This window comes from Triturus cristatus, chromosome 2_1, assembly GCF_964204655.1.
Source record: "Triturus cristatus chromosome 2_1, aTriCri1.1, whole genome shotgun sequence".
In the NCBI taxonomy this organism is placed as follows: domain Eukaryota; kingdom Metazoa; phylum Chordata; class Amphibia; order Caudata; family Salamandridae; genus Triturus; species Triturus cristatus.
Genome location: NC_140581.1, coordinates 118,158,269 through 118,175,400, shown reverse-complemented (window position 1 = coordinate 118,175,400; position 17,132 = coordinate 118,158,269). Strand labels below are relative to the sequence as shown.

Sequence of the window (17,132 nt, the reverse complement as noted above, 5' to 3'; positions counted from 1 at the left end):
CATCCGCTTCCCAAAGGTGCCCAACCAGGCACTCATCCTCTTCCCACTGGTGGAGCACCAGGTGTTCACCCTTTTTCCACCAGTGGAGCACCAGGCACTCACTCTTTTCCCACCGGTGGTGCCCCAGGTGCTCACCCTCTTCCCACCGGTGGAGCACCAAGAGCTCATCCTCTTTCCACCGGTGGAGCACCAGGCCCTCATCCTCTTCCCACAGGTGCGGAACCAGGCACTCATCCTCTTCCCACAGGTGCGGAACCAGGCACTCATCCTCTTCCCACTGGTGGAGCACCAGGCACTCATCCTCTTTCTACCAGAGGAGCACCAGGCACTCATCCTCTTCCCACCGGTGAAGCACCAGGGACTTGACCCTCTATCTACCGGTGGAGCACCAGGCGCTCATCCTCTTCCCACTGGTGGAGCACCAGGTACTCACCCTCTTCCCACCGGTGGAGCACCAGGCACTCAGCTTTTTCCCACCGGTGGAGCCCCAGGTATCATATCATCCTCTTCCCACCAGGGGAGCCCCAGGCACTCACCCTCTTCCCACTGGTGTAGCACTAGGCACTCATCCTCTTCCCACTGGTGTAGCACCAGACACTCATCCGATTCTCACTGGTGGAGCACCAGGCGCTCAACCTCTTTCTATCGGTGGAGCACCAGGTGCTCATCCTCTTCCCACTGGTGGAGCACCAGGTACTCACCCTCTTCCCACCGGTGGAGCACCAGGCACTCAGCTTTTTCCCACCGGTGGAGCCCCAGGCATCATATCATCCTCTTCTCACCAGGGGAGCCCCAGGCACTCACCCTCTTCCCACTGGTGTAGCACCAGGCACTCATCTTCTTTCCACTGGTGGAGCTCAGGCACTCACCCTCTTCCCACTGGTGGAGCCCCAGGCACTCATCCTCTTCCCACCGGTGGAGCACCAGGCACTCACCCTCTTCCCACTGGCGTACCACCAGGCACTCATCCTCTTCCCACTGGTGGAGCTCCAGGCACTCACCCTCTTCCCACTGGTGGAGCTCCAGGCACTCACCCTCTTCCCACTGGTGGAGCCCCAGGCACTCATCCTCTTCCCACTGGTGGAGCTCCAGGCACTCACCCTCTTCCCACTGGTGGAGAACCAGGCACTCACCCTCTTCCCACCGGTGGAGCCCCAGGCACTCACCCTCTTCCCATCGGTGGCTCCACCTCTTCAGTGAGGCTTTTTTTTTTCGCTAGGCAGAGTTTTGTGTTTTTTTCTGTAATGTTAATGTTGAGAGATAAATCAACCGGCTTCCGTGTTTTGTCTGTGATAAGATTTAAGGTGCTGTTTATATGTAGTCTGGTGAAATGCAAATGTGTAGGCGACAACCCCATCAATCACCTCTGACCTCGTGGAGGGCTCGGGCCTGGATGAAGAATGCTTTTATAATAGACTTCAACACACGGTGGACTTACGCCGCCTTTCCTATGAGCCTGCACAGCAAGGAAGCCATCAGTCATCTGAGCCGTCGCCACAGCAACGGGAAATGACATTAGCAGCATCAGCACCAGGATGGAGAAGAACGCTTTACAACCGAGACCACCTGGGAAAGGAGGCTTACTGTCAGTGCCTGTTAGATGTATCACGTACCCTAGGAAAGGTACAGAACATGGGGCCAAGATGGACCGACAGCAGTGTCCCTCTTCAGAACTTCACAGCCGGTGGGAAAGGGGTGTCCAGGAACGGCTTACCACTACCGCCTCTTCTTCCCTCCCACGAGGAGAACAGAACAGGGGGAAAGAGTGCGACAGCGTGCCTTGTGCATGCACAATGGTGAGCTGCACACCGACTTTACCAATAGCATTGCAAAGTATTTCCTGTCCCGCCACTACGAGTCAGGATATATGAAATGGTTGGAAAACGTGAACAGTGGGAAGTAGAAGCTGTTTACCTTTATCTTTGGCTACAAAGATACTCCTATTATGGTTCTGCCTTTGCTGGCCATGTGGGTATATATGCCACATGATTGGGCATCACTTTACTCCTTCTCTTGTGTAACTACCTCTTGATGGGGGACTCTTATTTTACGCACTTTCTCCCTTTCCTCTCTTTCAAATGCTACTCCTGGCCTCCTCTTCTCACGAAACTTCACGTATATGTGCATTATTGCAGCTGTGATTTATGACTCTCCATGCTAGTCCCCTGTGATATTTAACTCCTAGTGCCGGCTCTCTATTCGTTGCAGTAAACAGTACACACACTAGGCATCCTTCACCAACCACCCATTCAAATCAACAACCACGCCTAATGCTCTAGTTATGGAACTACTTTTCCTGTCCCCCGTGGGGTATCCTGGCGCTTTGCAGGTCTGCAGGACTTGCATCGGGGGCCTAATTGAAGAGCCAGGTCTTCAGCTTCTTTCGGAGTTCAGGAAACGAAGAGGAGTTCCTAATGTTCAGTGGGCGGTCCTTCCATGCTTTGGGGGCGATGTGTGAGAGAAGGCCCTACCTCCTGACCTGTACTTGCGTATGCATTGTAAATGAGCCAATTAGAGTCCGGCTGACATATGCTGTCTTCTGCCATACCATTCCGGCCTTTCAGCAAACCATGCCTACATTACCGCAAACCATGCCTACCTTACCGCAAAGTCAAGTTTTGTGCATCCACTTATCGGTGTTTGGAAGCACAGTGATTTCATATCCAACCAGCTGCCACCTCTCTGTACACATCTAAGGTTGAGGGCAATGCCACTGAACCCAGCGTTTGGTACTTAGACCAACTTCAAGGAGCTATGCCATTGCCACCTCTTTCTATAATCTGACGCTGTAATCCATACTGCAAACACCACAATATGCCACACTCCCCCTTTACACTATCCACATCAATAACCCGTTCTGATCAACACCACATTCATTCGCGTCCTGGATGCCAACGGAGAATAGGTCAGAATATTGCGAGATTAAAGGGAGATTCATGGTTAGAATGGATAGGAAAGCTAGAGAAAGGTATATACCAGATGCCACCACAACAGTGTTGCTTAAAGAAAGGAGAATTTCAATTGACTTATGGGTAAACTCTTCAGCTTCACCTCTTCTAGAACACAAGCACAGTATTCAACAGTGGGTTCTCTCTGCTGTGACTCCTCCAGTACCCATCTCATACCAGCCTATCAACCCCCATCACCTTGTACTCAAAGAGATCCACCCTCAGTAACTCTCTTCCACTGCAGAGCCACAAGTACCAGCTAGAGCTGAAAATTGGTAGTTCCACTCAACGCATTGTCCATAGTCTACTCTGCCATGATGGGTGCTGATGCTTGGCTCAGCTTGAGGTTATTTCAGAGCCTCGAGCCCAAAACAAGCCGAGCTTCCATGGGAGTTGATGTGGCTTAGTGGCGGTGTCTGCTGACCATGTAACATTATGAACCAGGTTCGAATTCCAGCAAATATCCCTGTGCAGAAAACAAGTGTAATGTAGTCTGTGTCTCAAGGGCTCTTATGTCCTTGGCCTAGGTTTGCAGTATTTAAAATTGAGCCTGGTCGCCCACGCTCTAATTATCTCATATGCTAATATATAAGGACAAACATTAACCTTTGATGCTAGGAAGCGATAGCAATCTAGTGGCTGAATTGCACAGTGTGAAACTGAAAATCCGGGATCAATCCAGTCATTCCTTCTTGACCAAACTGTGTGGTCCTAGGCAAATACTTTATTTCATCGAGCCTCCATTTGGTTTGTTATCACATATGAAAGCACATTCAAATGCCTGAGTGCAGGATATGCCCTGTACAAAAACCCCTCTTGCACTTTAGTTCATACACTGTAATGTTGCTCCATCTATATCAAGAATCTCGGCCACATACAGAGTACACATGACAACTGACTTGCTCCGTCATCTTGACAGGGACAGTAATGTTCCACAGGTCATATTTAAAAACTCTCACTTTTAGGTTCAAATACGTTTTTATTAACTGCGAACATCTGCATTACCATCACTCTCAGGGTCCACATTTTCGAACCTTGCTCACATGCATCATAAAACATGCGGTATTGTGAAGAAAACAATCCCTTCCCGCATCCCCATGTTCCAAAACTCTCGCTTTAAAAAAGTACTTCTCAAATAATCTCATGTGCTAAAATCAGGGCTTTAAGAGGGCTTGGTCCCGCCAGGTCTCAGACTCAACATTAATTAAAAACTGACATTAAAAGGGTCCCTACTGGGTCCTAGATTCATGTGCTTAACTTTACTCAGCTTCTGACTTTGAAAGTGGTGGGCCATAAGGTGAATGAATACTTAAAGTCTTGTGGCTACTTATTGTGATAAAATATGCAATTCAGCACACCGTTAGACTCCAAGTCCAGAGGTTAAATCCTCCCGCCTCGTGGAGTCGCGCTGCGGGAGTGTTACTGTGGGTGCTGGCAGGGGGAAAATAAACCAGAGCTCTACAGCCAATCCAAGCACTGCTCTTACGCTGCTTATAATACTAAACAGCGTAACAGCAGTGCTTGGATTGGCTGCAGCTTGCAGACACGCTCCTTGGAAGACTGATGTGGCTGTGTGTTTGCCTTCACAGTTCCCTGAAAGCCTTTACTGGGGAAGCCTGAACTGCGCATGTCAGATTGGCCACAGCAAAAATACCGGCCAATCTGACATGCACGGCTCTGTTAAAAGCCCCAGCTGCTCATGCCACCCACGCTTTCATCAGACCACCATCCCCGCCCCATAGGAAAGAAAGAATGAAGGTACGGGACTATTTAAATTATTTTTTAACTAATGAGCCAGGGATGTAGTGGCTCACAGAAGTAGCGGGTCAACGCCCCTGTGAAGGAACCTACGCTGACTTTACTGGCAAATAGCACTGATCGATTTCTGAACAGTTAATGTAAAAAAAACATGAAGGTATTCCATGCCGGTGATTTAGATCCTGTTCATATTTCATGTTTTACTTACTCTTGCACCAAAATACCAGAGAAGGATCACAAAAATGTAGTTTACGTGTTTAAACACTCTCGAGTACATAGCCCACACCCCTTCTACAGAGTCCCCCTCCCCCCCCCACACACACACTTTTTGCATCCAACTTAAAGCCCCGAGTAAGGGAACACTTCTGTGTGTTAAAGAAACACACCTTTTTTAAATCTTGAGGGCACCTTATTATTCATATGGGAACATAATATTTCTTGCACGATTTACTTTGTAAAGAACAAAGTGGACGTAGAAATTGTAAATGTAAGTTCTTTATTAAGTTCGCCAACACAGCTCCGAACGTGGAGCGCAAGTCACTGCTGCTGCTCCGGATCACCAGCTGCCAACTGTCATCAGTAACTGACCGCTGGTGAGGTGGACAGCGGTACGGTGTCCTCGCAGGGACACCCACTTGCGATAAGTACTACGGTGTCCACGGGGGGACACAAGACAGGACATAACACATCTTCCCTCGAATTAACAAAATGAATAAATTACATTGCATTGCGTAACAAAATACCTAATCACAAATGTAATCGCTTAGTTTCGCCGGAGGTAATATCCTTCTACCATATCTGCTGGCACTGACAGGTCGTGACTCATTGTGCCCAGGAGTTGGGGGCAATACTCTGACTACTCTTCCTGAGTCTGCGCCAGTGGTGGCAGTACGAGCCACAACATTAGGGGTATGTGCCACCGGGTTGAATGCCTCAGTTTGAGATGTGAGCGGGTCATGTACGGACTCACAATCGGACGAGTCTGACAGGGAATTGTGGTGCTTGTTGACACTGGATTGTTCACTGCCATATAGCTTACTGGGCATGTCGGTGGGATCTTCTGAGGTGGGCTTGCACACAGAGAGGGCGGAGAGGTGCCACACCTTACCATCGCTCAAAAGAGCGAAGTTACAATACACCTTGTTAACGAATACGGGTGGGGAGAACTTGTTCTGACCCTTCCCAATGTGTCCACTTCTCTTAACTTTGACAGTGTCTCCAACAGAGAGTTGCACTGTCTTACAACCGTGTTTGAGGTCATACCTATTTTTTGTTTTGTTCTGCCCAAGCTCAACTTTCCTTCTTACTTGGTCAGTAGACCAGTACACTCTTTTTGCTGCTAATGTCCAACCCACATTGTCTCTGGAGAGGGGTGTCCTACCTCGCATGAGTACGAATGGGCTGTGGCCAGTGGAGTCACATGGCATGATTCTGTAGGCCCATAATGTTTTAAGAATCTCTTTTTTCCAGCACAGTCTAATGCTGTTGGACATCTGGATAATGCCCTTCAGTACTCTGTTGAAGCGTTCCACAGCGCCGTTTCCGGCTGGGTGGTATACCGATGTGGTTTTGTGCACGATTTGGTTCCTAGATGTGTAGGCTCTGAATATATCTGACATGAACTGCGGTCCATTGTCGCTGATTATCTGTTTTGGGAGCCCTTCTCCTGTAAACACAGTATCCAACAACTCAACTACAGTCTTTGAATCCGGTTTAACGGTAAATTTAAGTTCAGGCCATTTGGTAAAATGGTCTATAATTACAATTATATACCACTGCTCATCCTTTTCCATTACGGGGCCCGTGATATCTACCCCCACTCTTTCCCATGGCATGGCTGGGCAAACAATGGGGTGCAAAGGTGGTCTAAGTGTTACTTGGGTCTTGTCTGAGTGCAGACACATGTTGCAGTTCCTAACCATTCTCTCTACGTCTATGCTGACACCTGGCCACCAGTAATTTTCTTTCACTCTTTTTTTTACATTTTACTATTCCTAAGTGTCCCTCGTGACATAGTTGAAGAATACGTTTCCTTAACGTGACTGGGGGAACCACTCTACTGCCCCTCAACAGTAAATCATTTTCATGTGATAGTTCATCCTTGACTTCGTAATAATGTCTCAATGTTTCAGAGAGTTTGTTTTTGTGTGTCCACTCTCCCTCTAACATCTTTATCACTTGATAGATGTCCGCGTCCTTTTCTGGTTCTGCAAGCCATTCTTCCTTTGAAATTCCCTGGAGATTGTCTTCTAGGCTGGCTATGCAGTACTCCTCCACTTCTGTTGTGCTGTCTTCGTTCTCTTCACCTACGGGCAATCTGCTCAAGTAGTCGGCAATGACGTTTTTCACTCCTGGCACATATTGAATGTTGTAATTAAAGTCAAAAAGGCGCACAGATAAACGTGCTGGTCTAGGTGAAGCCGAATACAAGCCTTTGGTTGTGAACACCTTAGTGAGTGGCTTATGGTCCGTGCACAGTGTGACTTTGTTTCCCCATACATAATTCCGATAGTGCTCCAAAGACCACACACATGCCAATGCCTCACGTTCGATAACAGAGAATTATTCCTCTGTAGGTGTCAATGACCGTGATGCAAATGCAATGGTATATTGTATTCCTCTGTCGTCTATTTGTGTAAGTACGGTTCTAGGTCCCTTCAAACTAGCATCTGTAGTGATGGTGTTACAGAGCGAAGGGTCAAAACCTTGTAAAGGTATTGCATTGCACAGATCATTTTTAAGTGAATTGAATGCTTCTTGACACGTGATATTCCAATTAGATTCACTTTTTATTTTCAGTTGTTGTCGTTGCTCATAGGTTTTCTCAGAGAAGTTCTTTATGAACTTTGCATAAAATTCAACAAGGCCTAGAAATGACCTTAACTCCTCCTTATTTTTGGGTATTGGAGAGTTCTTAATTGCATCCAGTAAGTCCTTCTTTGGGCAGATACCATTCCCATTAATCTCGTGTCCCAGATAATTAACAGACTCACACGCAAACTTGCATTTACTGTACTCTGCCGTAAGTCCTTTAGTTTCCAAGATTCCTAGTACTTGTTCAACTTTATCATTGTGCTCCTCCTTAGACTTACCCATAACCAGGATGTCATCTTGAAACATCAGTATACCTGTAACTCTCTTAAAAATGTTATTCATGAGTCTTTGGAACATCGCTGCTGCGGATGCTAACTGTGCACTTTGAAGGCACGGCTCGTCCACGGAGACTTGGGGCCAAATCCGACCCTTGCCTCAGCCCTGGCTCGGCTCTCCCTTCGTTTCCCTTTGCTCGCTCGCCCACCTCTACCTGCCACATCCCGACCCATCGCTTCTCACCCGCGGGAAGAGTCCTGAAGGGGGCTCGGAGGCAGAGGTGCCACATGAGCACGAGACACGAGATGTCCTGTGCCCCTTGCTTGGACCACCACCGAGGCGGCTGACAGCAACAGCTCGCTGCAGAGCCTCTCGTCGTTCCCCGCTTTACATTTCGCTTCCTTCCATGTGTGAAGAGTTTAATTATTTCACGTCGGTGAAACGGAGCAGCAGGCACGTCTCCTGCACACAAGCCATGACAGATGCCGAGAAAGAACGACAGTTGACAACTAAAGTAACAGGGCGTCCTGTCCTTTCGTTTGTCCCCATCGGAAGGAAGGGAATTACACGGGCTCGTTTCCACTCGGAAGAAAGTGGATGCAATTTTCAAGTTGACATAATGCCTAAAACATGTATTGCAAAGGAAAATGCACTAAAGTAAGTGTTGGCTTCTGGCCAGTTGCAAGCAACAGTAGCAGAGATTATCTTTTAAAGGGCTAAAGAAAAAGAAAGAACGCTATAGATGCAGTGCTTAATTTGTGCGGGTGGCTGTAGGGGGTGGGGGAGCTGCAGGGCACTGGCACTCATTATTAGGAAAAGAGGATTATTTTTCAACATAAAACGATGTCCCATACCAAGAGAGAGGAATACCGAAAAGGTAGAAAGGAAGAAAAGAGAGATAGAAAAACAATTTCTTCAAAGGCAAAATTGGTCTAGAGGCAATAGAGAGATGAAATGTTGTGCCCAGAATCACGATTTTTATACAAGGCCAGTACTCGAGCCATTTTCAAAGTCAGCAGCTCCAGTCGCTCGGCCACATCTGAAGGGTGCCGACACAGGTAGCGTGTGGTGGTTAATTTGTGTCTGGGGCGCTGAAGGGCCTCCTCAACACTTCTTATGGGAGACTAGGACTCGGAGTCTCTCCTGCAGGCGTCAGTCCAGAAGCCCTTCTGAAAATCCTCCTTGGGTGCAGCCCTGGCTTCTGAGAGTCCGCCCTAGTCTGTCTTTCTTCATGAAGGAGCCCAGGCGGATATTATGATGCAGGATATGCGCAGGATGATTCTGGGCGGCACGCACTGGAGTGGAGGCTGGAACCCATTGAGCAGGAGTGTAGGGCAGTCTTCCACGCAATAGTACACAATGCTATCTGATTATCCAACTTCTTTATCCAAAGATGCACTGTACAAGAGAAACCCGCCCAGATGGTTCCACCGCGCCAAGCAACTGCCGAGCAGATCGCCTGGAACAGAGAACCTGGAACCATGATGTGGTTCCATTCCATGGAACCACATTACATATCATAACATAACACACCCCCTTTTTAATACACAACACAGCACCTCCCCATCCCCGGAAAGAGAAAAGAAAGAAAGGAAGGAAGGATCAAAACCAAAGAGAGAAAACTTCAAAAATATCGAACCACCCAGGTAAACTTTTGCCACCATCAGCACTTGTGGTGGTAGCCAAATACATCTCCTTTTTACAGTCAAAATCTCACTCCTTCCCCAGTTTCCTGTGAGCCGTTTAAATACAAACAGGGATTTCCCCCGTGCGAATGTCTAGCTGGGTGTCCATCCCTCTTACCTCACCCAGGAAGGCCTCATCATCCAACCACTCAAACTTCTCATTACTTTTCAACTCTTTCTCACACAACCCTCCAGTAAAAAAAACCCACCCGTTTAAGGTTCCACACTTTACCACTACTCACCCTGATAGCGTTCTGCAATATTTCCACCACTTCCATCTGGTGGAAAAAATGTACTTTCATCTTTGGGCACCTTACACATTTTTTTAATCCCTACCCAGTCACCCACTCATATTCGATTAGGTCTACCATGCTTGGCATCATAGTATGCTTTACTCCTCCCGTGCACTTCTTTCAATCTTTTGCCCACTAAATCCGGTGACTATTATTTTACTTCGCTGTCACATAACCACGCCGGACTGTACTTGCTCCTTGGGATTCTCCCTCTCATTATTACAAATGGTGACAACCCAGTCGACTCATTTATGGTCACTCTATAGGCCCATACTGCTTTCTTTACCTCATTACGCTAATCACACTGCCTCTCAACCGCAGATTGTATCACACCTTTAACCACACGGTTAAACCTTTCTACCAAACCATTCCCACTGGGATTATATAGAGAAGTTGTGTTGTGTTTTATACCCATTCCCTCAAAATAAGCCTTAGCCGAATTGGATACAAACTGCACCCCATTGTCACTAAGAAGCGTAGCAGGAATACCCTCAGCCAAAAACGGTTCATCTAAGAATGTTAGCAACGTATTCATGTCAGCTTTCTCAACCATCCCCACCACCAGCCATTTGGAGAATAAATCAATAAGAACAATTACATACTCCTGTAACTCCTCCACTGGACCCAGTAAATCTACAGCAACACATTCCCACGGTTGCTTTGGAATTATGCATTCACTCATTGGTGGACGTAATGTACGTAATGACTTATCTGATGAGGAACAGCTACTACTTGTCCTAACAAATCTCTTAACTGCCACATCCATTCCAGGCCACCAAAACAGATCCTTTACCACTGCTTTAGTTCTCACTACTCCAAAACGTCCTTTGTGACAGAGTTCCATGATTTGGCTCCGTAATTCCTTGGGTGGAATAATTTTACTGCCTCTAAACACTAAATCCTTCTCTAGAGAGAGTTCAGATCTAACTTCCAAAATGATCTGAGATGCTACTTGAGTAGCTCTTACCCAGTGCTTAATTTGTAAAATATGAAGTGCAGGTGCTCAAAAGTTTGTCGGAGGACACACCTACTTTTCTCTGGCTACACCCACTTCCTCCACTGGCTCCACCCACATCGTGAACAGGCACAAAAGTCAGATGTAAAACTTGATCTGAATTTCAGCAATTGAGCCTTACTTATAGCAAGGTTTTAATAGGAGCCTACTGTGAAGTCAGTACGCCTGTGTATGGCCGGCGATGGCTAGTGCTAGGTGGTCGCCGGGCAATGCTACTACCACACGGTGGGTGACGTGACTTGCTGCGACCGTCACTCACGCCACCAACACACTGCACATTATGCATTCGCAAAAGGTTACTTCCATTCCCGCACACCCAATATAAACGCGACTTTGCAACTCTGTCACATCACATAAAACAAAATCTTAAAACAACTAAATTACAGGCTTCCTAACAGTGTCAGTGGGCACGCTGTGCAGAAAGGTGTTGCTGCCGGAATGTGGGGCTGGCCCTTAAGCAGGAAGCAAGACTGTTAGTGCTTCTTCAGCTGTACTCGGATGCAAGCTGAGTAAGGGGTCATGCTGTAATGTGTTGAGCACGGGACTCTGCAACACTTGAGGCTGTCACACTCCTTCTCGGAGGTGCGGGCACTACAGGCTGACAAAAAGCCCTCCTACTAAAAGATCCCATGAAAGAACACCTGAGGCTGGGACAGAGCACCCCTGGATTGTTGGTACACTTGAAGCTGGAGTAATCCTCTTCCTTTGAACAGAGAAAGTGAGCACACCTGATGGATCCATTGCCCAAACGTGGGTGTGGGGGCCTGCCCTGGATCTCTATCACTCTTTCTTTGGGACCACCTCAAAGCTATCGAGGATTCATTGCTTGAGAGTTAGCATGATGGGAATTGCAGGCATATGCTTATACCAGACAAGTGAAACTACAATTCTCAGCATGCGTCATTGTTGAATGAAAGCTTTCATGGTTTGAAATTCTCACCAGTGAAATGCAGCAGTTGGCTTATGTCTCAAGGGTGGCTGGGCAGGCAAGGTTGGCCATTTCGGAATGGTCAGAAAGCCCATTCAAAGATGGACCACATGCACATATCATGCACATGCAAGGGGGACCAGTTTATGGTTTAAATCTGTTTTACTGATTTACAGAATACAAGTGAAAGGAAACAAGCCAGTGCCATTTTGGCCTCTATCCCCCAGAGACGGCCATGCCATGAAACACGATGAACTCCAAATAACCATGACCACCCCACCCCTTTTGTAGCACGGTCAGGGCCGTTCTGCCCCCAAAACTCCTCCATCTTCAACCAAGGAAGCCTCTCTCGCCATGTGCCCACAGTCGTCAGGCACAGCAGTTGCAAATATTTAGGGAAAGCCAATTCGTAACTCTGTGGAGAGTAGCGCGATGTAGGGAGCCCATAGGTCACAGTAAGCTGTGCGATTATTGGCTGACACAAGGGTCAGTCTCTCCATACACAAGGTATGCCCTATCCTATGTAGCCACGTCGTGTGTGTGTGGGGGCTTTGTCTGTACCCAAGTGGGAGTTTTGCCTGAAGCGCTGCTCCTAGTTCCAAACTAAGGTGTCGTCATGTCTAGATCTCAGGGAAAAGTTCAGTGGACCAGGGAGTCCTAGTGTGACATAGGCTGAGAAGCACAAGAGCTGTGTGTCAATATCATTCAGGACTGCCTCCCAGTATCTAGTTAGCTTTGGATGTGTCCACAAAAGGTGCATCAGAGAGCCTGTCGTTGCGTATCCTCGCCAGCAGTGCTCGGTACAAGCAGGGTGGAACCTGTGTGATATGGCGGGGGTAAGTTACCAATACATCACCATCTTAATGGCTGTTTCCAACCTTGGCATCTTATGTGCTGTAAACCGTGCTATGTAATAAATGTCTTCCCATTCTTTAGGTGGAAGTGTCCACCCCAGTTCTTGATCCCAGCTTTTCTGGCCCAACATTTTCTCTCAACATCGGATTGCACCAGAAGTGTGTACAGGTGAGAGATAATGCGCTTATCGCTGTCGTTCGATAGAAGCCCTTTGTTATATGGGTTAAGAATCCTCTGTGCACCACTGCTAACAGTAGAATTATTCACCCAATACCCAATTTGGAGGTAGTAGAAACATCTTGAGTGTTTCCACAGAAATTCAACTGAGCTAACTCAAGGTCTGAGGTCTTCAGAAAGACTTCTGAAATGGTGTGCAGAGATGAGCAAACCCCGAGCGGACTCAGCTAATATCACACACGTCAGCATCTTACAGGTACACTGAACACAGGGGTTTTCTTATGCGCCTCGAGGCACAAATCAGTGCTTCATCTTTCTTCTTGGCCGTGAAACTAGTCTGGAAAGAAGGGGGGGAAATTTATGAACCCATTTTTCTTTCCTTGGTGGAAGCCGTGAAGATGGAGAGAACACCGAGAACATAGGACATAACTAGCCTGTTCAGTCTTAACACACAAACCCATCAGAGATCAAAACATAGAAAAAAGGGTTAGCGAAGTATGGTGCCACTGAACAAATTCAAATACTAGCCCCTTTCCTAAAGGGATACCTCAATATGGATTGCAATGTGGCCCAGTAATTAACAATCTGTGTCCCATCTAGGAACGTAGCATCTTGAATTTAACTAGCATTACTTGCTTATGCATCTGCCTATGTATCTCCCTAGTCTGAACACCCACCAGTCCTCCAGCCTACTGAAATCCACCTCACATTAGACACTTCATCTAGGACACCCTGGTCTGATCACCCGCTAGCCATCCACCCTACTGAAAGCAACCTCACATCAGACCCTTCATGAAGGAGACCCTGGTCTGATCACCCGCTAGCCATCCACCCTATGTGGTACTGTAAATTTCGGAACCCTGTCGGCGGCAGGGTCCCACCATGCCGATTTTGGCATCAGCGAACCGCAAATGAGTAACGCGGTATGCATGAGTGTTTTCATTATGTTTTACCGATGAATTCACCGTGTATACGATACTATATATCGTACCCTCGGGTTCCATTTTAAAGCGGTAGCCATTTTGTGGTTGCCCTCACATAGGCCGTGCATTAAGGCCATGCTTAGGCCTAAAGGACACGTACACCTTCTGGTGACTTCTTTGTGACCTGTACAAACTGACTCCAATGCCCGAGGTCATTCATGTCCGGCCGGTCCCTTTTACTGCGGCCAAATGGGATTAGCATCAGGGCTTGACACATCATAAAGTCGTTCTTCCCACACAAACCCGGACTAATCTCCTTCACACCTGACTCTGTTTCCTACTTTATGACCTACTTTACGAGGAGGAGGTGCCGAATTATGTGGGGGCTTCTGATATCCGATGAGTGTTCTGAGCCTCGCTGGGTAAATACTTGTGATCTGAACGAGCTGAAATGTGGGAATATCATCATGGCTTTACTGTTTCTTTGAAGCGATTTATGTGAATGACCACTAGTAAAATAGGGGCGGTGTTGCCCGGAACGTAATTTTGTGTATATAAGTGAAGACTGATTTTTGATTCGAGTGCAGTCTCCTGAGAACATACACCGTGTTGTACTTCTCGGATACCTGTGATTGGTCTGCAGCCAATAAATACGATCTTTGACTTCACCTAGAAGACTCTGTGTTTCTGTGGTCTGAAACAGGAAGAACTCGAAGTCTTCGGGTGTGTCCCCTGGCACCGCTGGGTTGGTTCTGAAAAACCCAGTACTTCACCTACTGAAAGCAACCTCACATTAGACCCTTCATGTAGGAGACCCTGATCTGATCACCCGCCAGCCATCCACCCTACTGATAGCAACCTCACATTAGACCCTTCATGTAGGAGACCCTGGTCTGATCACCCGCCAGCCATCCACCCTACTGAAAGCAACCTCACTTTAGACCCATTACCCAGGACACCCTGGTCTGAACAACCGCCAGCCATCCTCCCTACTGAAAGCAACCTCACATTAGACCCATTACCCTGGACACCCTGGTCTGAACAACCGCCAGCTATCCACCCTACTGAAAGCAACCTCACATTAGACCCATTACCCAGGACACCCTGGTCTGAACAACCGCCAGCCAGCCATCCACCCTACTGAAACAAACCTCACAGTGGAACAGTCACCTAGGAGACCCTGGTCTGAATATCCGCCAGCTCTCCAGCCTACTGAAACCAACCTCACATTAGACCCATCACCTAAAAGACCCTGGTTCAACATGGAGCCAGTCAGCGCCATATCTCGAGGGAACAGAGGCAGCTGAAAGCATCCTACAGGTGAATGAGGCGCTCATGGAAGAAACAGAGCAGGAGGATTACAACTTCTGAACAGAGCTAAAGTAACTGACTAATATGAAAAGTGTCATTGCAGGATAGCTGCAAATCCTCTAAGGATAGCCTTAAACAACAACCACTGACAAAGCCCATCATTTTTTCATGCTGCAGGAAGACACAGGACTGTGGCCATCTGGGCGGCAGAGTAAGCTTCCCCCACACACACTGTACTGCACTCTTTTGTGGGAGTGAAGCTTTCACAGCTCATGTCCTTTAGTAAATGTTCTGTGAGGAGTGGGGCAAATAACAATCCTGCATTAAAACTGCAGAACATGGGCAGCACTACTGATAACTTCACAAATTTACATACAAAGCTGTCATCAGCACTGCATTCCACATACATGCAGTGGCAGTACAAATATAAGACACATAGAAACACACAAAAACGGGAAAGGCCAGCATGTTCAATTACATACCGACAGATAGCCCTCCAATCCGCCCCCTCTACTTTTTCAACAAAACTTACCCAGACTGTTCTCCCAGATTGTGCCTTATCGGGGGAAAAAAAGTTTGATATGCAATAATTAAGACCTGCTACTAAATTCTTTCACAATGAGGGAATACGCCAGTGGTTTGTGCTACGGTTGGCTACATTCAGAGGACAGGTTTGGAGGCAGCATGTAGGTGAGGGTCAGGAGTGCAATGGCCATGCTGATAGCGGGGTATGCAGGTGACAGCAGGCAATGCTACTGTCATGCTCTTGAAGGGAACACAAAGTGGAGAGTGGGAACTGCCTGGATCATGTAGTTGGAGGACGTATGCAGGAGGAGGACTGGCAGTATTTTGATCATGCTGCTGCAGGGCTTCATCAGGCAGACAGCGACACGCATTGTGTCTGCAAGTGCATTTTTCACGATTCAATGTGATGGTGCTATGCGTGTTAATGTCTCTCTGATCGGCTCTATAATATTCAGGTGGTTACAGGTATTTCTGGACATATTTGTAGGATTGTCCTGATGAAGATTCCATCTTTATTTTTTTCAGAGGCCGAAACATCGACATACTCCATTGTTGCCCGTTACAAAACTGTTCTATTGCACAATGTGAATGAGTTTTATGCTATCAGAAGAATATGATTTGTTAACAATGGATAATTTCTGGTAAATATTGTTCTCGCACATATTATTCACATTTGTTACAATCACTGTCATTGCACCGTTTTCGTTGGAGCACCTACTGGGATTTTTACTGATGTACTTAATTTCTTAAGTAATTAATGAATTGAACATACAACCTATTGTGTATGAGTTATCCTTTCAAATAATTGCCAAGAGCGCATAGGCCTGCAGCTCTCTCCCCGAGTAAGTGGTTTAATGTATTGTCCAGATTCCCAAGGTTACGGGGCGGCCCCTTATTTGGCCGAGACAGCCGGCGATAATGACAAGCGCACTAAGAAGTGCCTCCCACTCCTCCCCCAGCTTCTAAACAGCACAGCACACCCTGCCCCCCAACCAACTGAGCCAAGACGTTTAAATGAAATTACAATATTGGTAGGTTTTATCCTTTTATTTTTTCATTTTTAATTGCTCATTCAGCAAGTGGTGAGATGACACTCCTCCGCCTTAGGAGCTGCCCCTGCATCCAGTAAACAAAAGGGTGGAAACTTTTATAAAGTAAGGGCCCTGGCTGATCTTAAAATATGTTATGTTAACAGTACAAATCAAATCATTAGTTATTCATAAATCGTTTTTTACAAATCAGCATTTTTACAAACTTCCTTTTAAGAATCCTCATGTTTGCACAGAACAATGAAAAGTTTCCTCTCTATTCAATCTAGAACGTCAAAAAAAGTTAACGTTATTCATCGAAACCACCTTCTCAGCAGTAATTTCACTTTTTTTTTTTTTTTTTAACTCTGAGGAGAGAAGGGGCATATAGTGGCTCTTACTAGCTTGGAAAGAACATTCTTTCTTAAAATTAGTAAGATATGATTGGATAAATCAAGAAGATGCAATGAGCGGAGGGGAGGGTGGGGGGGGTGGTGAGCTTCGTTCCTTTACGATCACGCTGGCATATCATGTTAAAATACATTATACGATAAGCAAGTGAGGGGCTTAAGGGGCAGTGGAAAGAGGGAGAAATG

The 17,132-nt window shown here is 46.9% G+C and overlaps 1 protein-coding gene across 2 annotated transcripts in view; it reads right to left on the bottom strand.

The window, feature by feature from the left end:
• Positions 1-17,132, bottom strand: part of FAM219A (family with sequence similarity 219 member A) — a 493,349-nt gene that overhangs the window by 317,509 nt on the left and 158,708 nt on the right. The gene's annotated exons all lie outside the window — the stretch shown is intronic.